At 37.0% G+C, this 9,495-nt stretch overlaps 1 pseudogene; it reads left to right on the top strand.

Annotated features, from left to right (window-relative positions):
- Positions 1-2,687: 2,687 nt before the first annotated feature.
- LOC127449305 (coiled-coil domain-containing protein 174-like) lies at positions 2,688-9,214 on the top strand (annotated as a pseudogene).
- Positions 9,215-9,495: the final 281 nt, after the last annotated feature.

Genomic DNA, 9,495 nt, shown 5'->3' with positions numbered 1-9,495 from the left:
ATAATGGTGATGGGGAACAAGATGTCCCTTTTAGCATGGGAGAACTGCAAAGAGCATTGAGCAGGACAGGGAAAACTGCTCCGGGAAAAGACTAAATATGTTACAGTATGTTAAAACATTTAAGTCCAGAAAGCCAGGAGAAACTACTGATGTTGTATAATAGAGTGTGGGAGGAGGAAAATTGTCACAAAGCTGGAAAGAAGCAGTAATTATTCCAATAAGGAAGCCTGGGAAAGATGCAAGTTGACCTGGGAACTATAGGCCAATAGCATTAACTTAAGATATACAGTATGTAAAATAATGGAACACATGATAAATGAAAGACTAATGTATTTCTTAGAGAGTAGAAATATAATGGCTGGATGTCAAAGTGGATTTAGAAAAGGAAGAAACACAATGGATCCTGTGATAAATTTGGAAGAGGAAATAAGGAAAGCTCAAATAAATAAAGAAACAGTAATAGCAGTGTTCTTTGATGTGGAGAAGGCATACAATATGCTATGGAATGAGGGACTTCTAATTAAATTGCACTTGATGGGAGTTGGAGGGAAAATGTTCAACTGGATCATGGATTTCTTAAATGGAAGGAATATACAGGTGAAGATAGGGTCAGATATATCAAGGCAATATAATGTAGAAAACGGAACACCACAAGGGAGTGTAATTAGTCCAACTTTATTCTCCATAATGATTAATGATATTTACTTAAACTTTCCAGTGGATATGGGGAGGTCCTTATTTGCAGACGATGGAGCAATATGGAAGAGAGGTAGAAATGTTGAATATATAATCAAGAAGATGCAACAAGGAATTGGGCAAGTTGAAAAGTGAGGAAACAAACTGGGGATTTAAGTTCTCAGTGGAGAAAACAAAAGTAATGGTCTTTACAAATAAAAAGAAGGGCAAGGAATTCAGGTTGAAAATGCATGGAAGCATATTAGAAAAAGTGTTTTCGATTTTTGGGAATATATTTTGACACAAAACTAATGTGGAGAGAACATATAAAGTACACAGTTAATAAATGTAAAAAAGTACTAAATGTTATGAGGTGTCTTAGAGGGTTAGAATGGGGAGCAATATTACAACTTTGAAATATATATACATACTGCTCTAATAAGGTCTAAGATAGACTGTGGGTGTATTGTATATGGATCAGCAGCAAAATCTGTGTGAGCTGAATTGGACATTGTGCAAGCACGTGCTTACAAATATGCTTAGGGGCAATCAGAACTTCCCCAGTATGTGCACTTCAGGTTGAAGCAGGTGAAATGCCGTTGTGGTTATGACGAAGGCAATTGACAACCAACCATTGGATCAGTCTAAGGGGACATGGAGATAACCATCCAACGAAAAAGGTATTGCAGAAATGTTGGGAGAAGGAGAAGAGAAAGAAGGAATATTTTGGATGGACAGGCAATTTAATAGCAAAGGAAATGGAAGTGTATAATAAAGAATTTGCTGAGACTGTGGTGTGGCCTGATAAACCAGTTTGGTTACTGGAAAACCCGAAGGTTGATCTAGAGCTTTTAAAAATTAAAGGAAGTAGAAGTAGTATAGATATAACCAGTGAATATTAAAAATATAAGCATTATAAGTACAAAGACAGCATTCAAATATTTAGAGATGGGTCAAAGGATCTACAAACGGATGCAACAGGATCTGTGGTATTCGTCCCTAGATATGAAATGGGAGTCAACCAAAAAACATTTGACAGCTTAAATGTATATACAGTTGAATTATATGCTATATTAATAGCATTAGAATGGATTGAACAGACCAGGGATAACAACATTTTAATATGTAGCGACTCTGTATCAGGCCTTACGAGTATTAAATATGGAATAACTCGAAATCATCAAGAATTATTGTATGAAATTTTGTTTACAAACTCAAGAATATGCAGACTAGGGAGAAATATTACATTCATGTGGGTCCCAGCGCATGTGAGAATACAGGGAAATGAGAAAGCTGATAGACTGGCAAAAGAGGCAACAAAAAAGGGACATGTTGACGTCAAAATTAAGTTATCAAAGTCAGAAGGGAAGAATCTAGTATGGAAAATGATAATGGAAAATGGCAACATCAGTGGGATCATGAAAGGAAAGGGAGACATCTGTACAGGGTTCAAAATAAAGTAGGTATGGTAAGAGACAGAGGAAATAAAAGGAAAGAACACGTTATAATAAGTAGACTAAGGATAGGTCATTGCAAGCTAAATAATACTCTACATATCAAAGGAAAACATCCTACAGGTTTATGCGATGAATGTCAGGAGGAGGAGACAGTTAAACACATCTTTATGTCATGCAGGAGATATTCACAAGAAAGGGAAGAGATGAAGGAACAGCTAAGGAGAATGGATATAGGAAAGTACAATATTAAAAGTATAATAGAATGTGGAAATAATGATCAAGGAAGGAAATATTTGATTAATTTCCTAAGGAGGACTGGACTGGATGGACGAATCTAATTAACAAGGACTAAGTTAAAGAAAGGCAGTATGTGGCAGTAATGCAACAATATGGATGCCAGCTGCCGTAAAACATCAAGGAAGAAGAAGAGGAAGAAGACTCCCTGTCGTAACACGCTAGCTGACAGTCACTAGTCGTTACGCTTTCTCCTGTGTTAGAGCTGCGGAGGTTATCTCAAATATAAAAGAATATCTAGCAATACTCTTGTAGTGTGAACTCCACGACAGTAGATGGCAGGCTACTCATTTCTTCTTTACGACATACTTTGGAACAGTCTTGCTGCATGTAAATATTAAAGCCTCTGTTTTGTTTTTTAACCTATTTATCTACAGCTATTATGGATAAAAAGAAGAAACAGTACAATGTGACGGCTTCATCGGTGAGTAGTTTGTTTATCAAGGTGTTCTCCTAAGCGAGACTTAGAGAGGGCAATGAAAGTTTTGTTTTTCGTACAGTTAGCCTTGCATGATAGCTAACTGACCTTACTCACAGTAAGCTTCTGTAAACAACAGATTTTGTTTGTATGTTTTAACCTAAAATTATGTCTTAAAGATGTTAAACCTCTCGGATAATTTCTGCTTTTTATCTACATTACAGCTGGTTGATTTGAAAGCGGAATTATATCGGAAACAGGACCGTCTAGGGCAAGATGCAGGAGCCGCACACAAGTCCAAGACAAAACAAAAGTAAGACGCGGGGTTATTGATGACAGCTAGAGGTGATCATTGATTATAATTAAGCATATTCTGTTTGTTTGTGTTTATGCGCTTGCAGAAGCCCAATATCTGGAGTAAACAGAATGAAGGCGTGAATGTGTGAGCGCAGAAAGACATTCAGCAAACTACAGCGGAAAAAAAGACCCTAGATAAATCCAGGTGGGTGAGCTTTATATTTGGGGGTGTGACTAATTTAAAATGGTGTAATAATAATGTAATGTTAGAATAATACAGATCTCATGCACTAAACATTATAGTGATGTAAAAAAAAAAAATACTAAGAAATGATTTAATCATATACTGTATCTTTACATCTGAGGTAACTCTAGAATACCTTCATTGCATATATATATATATATATATATATATATATATATATATTTTTTTTTTTTTTTTTTGTGTACATAGGCAGAAACTGGAGGAAAAGGCATGTCTTTATGAACAGATGACAAAAGGGGATTTTCCAGGTATAGTCTTAGCACTCCCAGGTTTCACTTATTGCACTAGTTTATACACTGTGTTGCATAGTTTGAAGTGTAACAATAAACATTTTTTTTCATTTTTAGATGAGGAGACTGAAGGTCTTTTCCTAGTGGACTTTACCCAGAAGATCATCAACCAGAAGAAAGATACGTATTTACGTACTGAAAATGTAGCTGGGGACCGAGATGGAGAGGGCTCTGATAAGAGCGTCCCTATTCCACCCCCACAAAATGCAGATGAAGAATGGTAAGGTATCTTTAGACATGTATTTTAAACCTGATGATCTGCATGAAGGGGTCATAAGATTTAACTTTCTACGGGTTATCTTGCTCTGTCTTTCAGGGTGGACTTTGTTGTTGCATTAGGACGTTCTACCGAAGATGTCTGAGGAAAGATCTGCCAGATTTTCAGAAATTGGACCAAGACCTCCAGAGGAAGAGGCAAATTAAATTATCTTAGTAATTTATGGATATGTATGGTGGTTTTCATTACATGTCTAATAGACAACCTTCCTAGTCAAACAGTTTCTCTTGTGTGTTTAATTGTGTGCAGAGTTACTGGAGCTGACAGGACTCTGTTATCTGATGACATGAGGAGAGAAATGTAGAGAGAGCAGTGGGAGAGAGAGGAAGAGGAACAGATGAAGAGACCTGTTGGACCCATTCACTATGAAAATATCAGAGAACAAGGTGACAAAGAGGATTGATCTCTAGGCAAAAACATGACTTGGATTTACAGAAAATGTATCTTGAATTCGTTTGTGTTGAATCTACATGTTTCTCATGTGAATTTGTGTCTTTGTGCTCATATTTTTATGTCTGTTTCAGAGGCCAGAGATCTTGGTGTTGGATATTTTGCCTTTTCCCAAGATGAGGAGCAATGCAGAAAACAAAGAGAAACTCTAGAAATGCTGAGAGATCAGGTCAGAACAACAAAATAGAACTAGATTTGCGTTTCCTGAAGGAAATACCAGTGCTTTTAAAAAGTTTTTATATTTTTAGATAATCTTTGTTTTTATGAAGATGAAATGCTGCATCAGAGCTGCTTCGTTTTTATACTGCTATTACTGTACTGATATGTAAATGAATGTTTTTACAACTGTTTTTCTCTTTACAGACCACAGACCAGTGCACCAAACGTGAGCAACTGAAGGAAAAGCGGAAAGCTCTGCTTGAGGCTCGACTAGCTAAAGTGAGGATGAGGAAGATGAAGAAAAGCAAGCTGGAGCCAGGGGCTGAGGATGATGGTGTGTGTAATTGGCCATTAGATAGCAAATTTTTCTGTGCTATGAAGATATGTTGGTGTTTTTGGATCACTGTCTGATCTACGCTCCCTTGTAGCTCCTGCTGCTGATGGTGCTGAGAATGATGAAGATAATAATGATGAAGATTTGATTGGACCTCCAGTCCCTCAGACAGTATCGAAAGTGGAGGTGGAGATTCAGGAGAGGAAAGACACCAAGCCTGGTGTTCCACACATCAGAGAGTGGGACAGAGGCAAAGGTAGTATACTTACATGTTACACGTAGTATTTATAAACGCATCTTATATTTCTCCCCACTTTTTCATTTGCTCCAGTGTTTCCACTTTGTTTTTTCTTTGATGAAATGTATACATTCATCCAGGGGCTTCCCATTGAACATTGAAAACATGGAAATATCAGAGAATCTTAAAATGGTGTTTTCCAGGCCTGTAAAAGTCATGGAGATTAATAAAATCATGGAAAGTACTAATTCTCTATTAAAAGACAGGGTTCCCATGGTCATGGAAAACCTTGAAATATCAAGGAATTTTAAAATTGTGATTTCCAGGCCTGGAAAATTCATGGAAATTAATAAAATCATCAAAGTCATGAAAAAAATAATGGAATTTTTATTTATTATTCTCTGTCCTAAAATATTTAACCAGGGTGTTATGTTGCACTGGATTAAAAATACACGGTGAAGTGTTTAAAATATATAATGTTATTTAGAATACCTGACCAATTAAGGTGTTTTCACTCTAGCATGTTTTATGCGCACCAGGGTTCGAATGATGTCAAAGTTCGGTTCGTTTGGATAATGTGAACACTGTTTTCCGAACTTGGGTGCGCACCCGGGAACCGCACCAGAGTCCACTTAACAAAGTGGTCTGGGGTACGGTTCATGTGAACTCCAGTACACTTTGCTGCTGATATGAACGCAATCGTACCAAATCACGGAAGTGAACTAGAGCTGAGCGATATGTAAAAAATATTTTAGAGATAATCGCCTTAAAAAAAAAATTACGATATACGATTATATCGTCAACCCCCCCTGCCGAGGGTCGGTGAAAATTCACTTTAAATTCATTTATTGAAACACGAAAAACAAACAAAAGACATTTCTAAATTCAAATTGCACTTTAAATGAAAAAAAGCAATTAAAATAATAATATAAAATAACTATACAAATTTTATATATAACAACCTCCCCAAATCCAAACATTTACCATCTCCAACGGCCCCATTTGCTATCACGTAAGTATACGTCAACGACAACAGGTGGAAAATTACTAATAGCCTAAAGATTAAGAACTAAAGACAATTATGAATGTAAAGATAACAATAAAGCCTAATAAATTCCCTTATGTTTCCAAAATAATGCTGCTAAATATGTGTTCTTATCTAATTTGTGTTTGTATTGCATTTTGGTAATACAGTTAATGCTGCCTAAAGAAAAGAATATAGAACTCAATTTTAGGTTTAAGATGAACGTGTCTTGTGTTATTTTATGATTTAATGTCTTTCGTCTTTCTTTAATACAAAGAAATATTTTACTGAACATGCAGTTACGTTCACAATGCATGCCAAGCGCAAACTGGTCCGTGGAAATAAAGCAAACTAAACTCACAGCACCTCCTGAGATGATCGGAGATCATTTGCAGCATTCTTATAGATGACATTATTCTTGCAAACAGTTTTCAGATAAGTAAAACAGAGAAAAAAAAGAGTGATTAACTCTTTACATGCACTTGTTCCACGAGACGGGCTCGTGCTGCACGCCTCTGAAGAAAGAGCGAATCAGACACGAGCTTTGATGGTTTTTCTTAGACTGTTCTTAAAAATATAATAAGTGTGTTTCTTCAAGTGCGTCTTTGTTCCTAACAGCATTTCTTGTCATGTGCCACTCAGAGACGTTTTACAGGTCGCCCACCTGTTGCGGGTAGATTAGCAAAATTACCCGCACATGAAATACATTTGGACGAGGAGCTTGCAAACTATATTCAGCCTCATCGCATTTGGTGGGTAGCGGGTGCTAGTTTCACACCCTGGGCTACTGTTTAATATATTTGCTGATTTCCCAGATCCTTGGTTTTTCCATTTATCAATATTGCTGATCAATGTTGCAGTCAGCATCGGGTTCTTTGTAAGATGTCGTCAATATATGATTACATCGTCCAGCCCTAAAGTGAAGTGCTTGTGATGACATATAATTCGTGTCTTTGCATGCTCCTGATTGCAATTATTATGGTATAATGCATTTCTCACACCTGCTTGTATCTAAGTAAATCCCCTTCAGAGAGCAGCTCACATTCTTCACATCTCTTGCAATGCATCCACGGGCTCGCGGCAGACAAACGCTAAATTTCATCACGTCATTGCACATTCAATGCATCCACGGGAGACAAACACAAGTGTCGTTTTGTGCATGTAAACTTTTGGTTGTAAATCCAAAGAGATGAATACTTTAACACAACAAAGCTGATGTCTTCTTGAGTTGTTGCCTAGTTACAGTGGTAAACAGCTGCCGTTTGTACTCACGTTAATGACTCAATCGGAATCCGGTTTGGACCGAAATAATATAATGTGAACAGAGACCAGTGGGTGGAAGAGGCGAGGAAACCAACCCGGGTGCGGTCCAAGCAATCAAACCAAGTGTGAAAGCACCCTTAGAGACAATGATGTGTCACTAATCTCCACACATTTTAGGATTTAAGCAATGTATTTGTATGGATTAAATTTAAAATTAAATGTTTTCAGTTTAACTTTTATCAAACAATGGTGTGGTTTTGATTTTTACAAATTTGCGATTACGTGATTTCGGTGCCATTTTCAAAATGAAAGCCTAAATGTTTGGGTGTGGAAATTATCTTTCAAGTCATGGAAATTCATTGTTTGAAAAGAGTGGGAACACTGAAAGAATATTTTGGATTCAATACAAGTTAAGCTCAATCAAGAGCATTTGTGGCATAATGTTGATTTCTACAAAAATAATTTCGACTCGTCCCTCCTTTTCCTTAAAAAAAGAAGCAAAAATCGAGGTTACAGTGAGACACTTACATTAAAACTGAATGGGGCCATTTTGTAAGGGTTTAATGGCAGAAATGTGAAGCTTATAATGGTATAAAAGCACTTCCATCAATTCTGTTAAAACTTGTGTATTATTTGAGCTGTATAGTTGCTAAAATCATTGTTTTTATGGTCTTTTTTAGGGTTTTAAGGTTTACGGTGTTGTGTCGTCATGACCACAAAGTTGTAAAATTGAAAAATGTTAGCAGAAATGTCAGCAAGCAATTTTTTCACACTAAAATTGTGTAAACATACATATTGTTTAGGTTTTGTGATTATACTTTTGAAACGGTGAGTTTTTTAACATTTACAGATTGGCCCCATTCACTTCCATTGTAAGTGCCTTACTGTAACCCCGATTTGTTTTTTAGAAAAGGAGGGACAAGTGGAAAATATTTTTGTGGTAATCATCATTATGCCACAAATGCTGTTGATTGAGCTTAACTTGTATTGAACCCAGAATATTCCTTTAATAATCTGCTCTAAAATATTTAATCAGCGAGAAATTTTACTGTAGAGTAAGACTTGCTCGCTATAGTGAGTGAATTTATCTTTGCAGTTGGTTCTTTTCTATGAACTAGTCAAACCAGTTTACAAATTGGTCTAAATGGTTTATCGGCTAGTTGGCCTTATCAAAATTATTTTAAAAAACAAATGGAAAGGTTATGGCAAATCCATTGATCAAAATGTATGGGAACCCTGCATCAAGAGTCTGACATTCTCATTTCTGTCCTTTTCCAGAGTTCTCATGGGGTCATTGGACAAGTCGTTGTCGAGATGAGCGCGATTCAGAGTTTGCTCCTCCCACTGCTTACTTCACAGATGACAGAAAGGCCAATCACAACAGAGCCACAAACAAGGAACATGGCAAAGGAAAACTTCCCTTCAAGTGGTCTGAATCACAAAGGGCCCCAGAAAGAGACGATATATCTACCCCTAGACATCCTCCTAATGTATCCACCTTTACACAACCTTCGGAATATCCTCAACCGCAGGGGGCTCAAACACAGAGTCTGGATGACCTTCTATCATACTACAAACATTTTATGTGAACTTACTTGAAAATCTTTATTTAATGCCAGAAAAACTTCATTGAGAACTTGTGGGAAGTGGCAATTAGTCTGGATGTGTTATATCAGTCTGTTTAAACAAAAGGGACAGTAGAACTTCGTAGCAAAGTTCTTTGCACAAAATGTAACTGACTTGGAGGATTAGAATAAACAACTTCTAAATTTCTATTTGTTTTTCTATTTGTCTGTTCTCACAGAACCCACTGCAGCTGTGCAGCATTCCTTGACTAATATACTTAATATATATTTTTTGGATTTTTCCCCTTTTTCTCCCCAATTTGGAATGCCCAATTCCCGGTGTGCTTTTCAAGTCCTCGTGGTCGTGTAGTGATTTGCCTCAGTCTGAGTGGCGGAGGACAAATCCCAGTTGCCTCTGCGTCTGAGACTGTCAACCCGCGCATCTTATCATGTGGCTTGTTGAGTGCGTTGCCATGGAGACATAGCGCG

This window comes from Myxocyprinus asiaticus, chromosome 12 (assembly GCF_019703515.2).
Source record: "Myxocyprinus asiaticus isolate MX2 ecotype Aquarium Trade chromosome 12, UBuf_Myxa_2, whole genome shotgun sequence".
In the NCBI taxonomy this organism is placed as follows: Eukaryota; Metazoa; Chordata; class Actinopteri; order Cypriniformes; family Catostomidae; genus Myxocyprinus; species Myxocyprinus asiaticus.
This window is presented reverse-complemented; position numbering and strand designations above follow the sequence as displayed.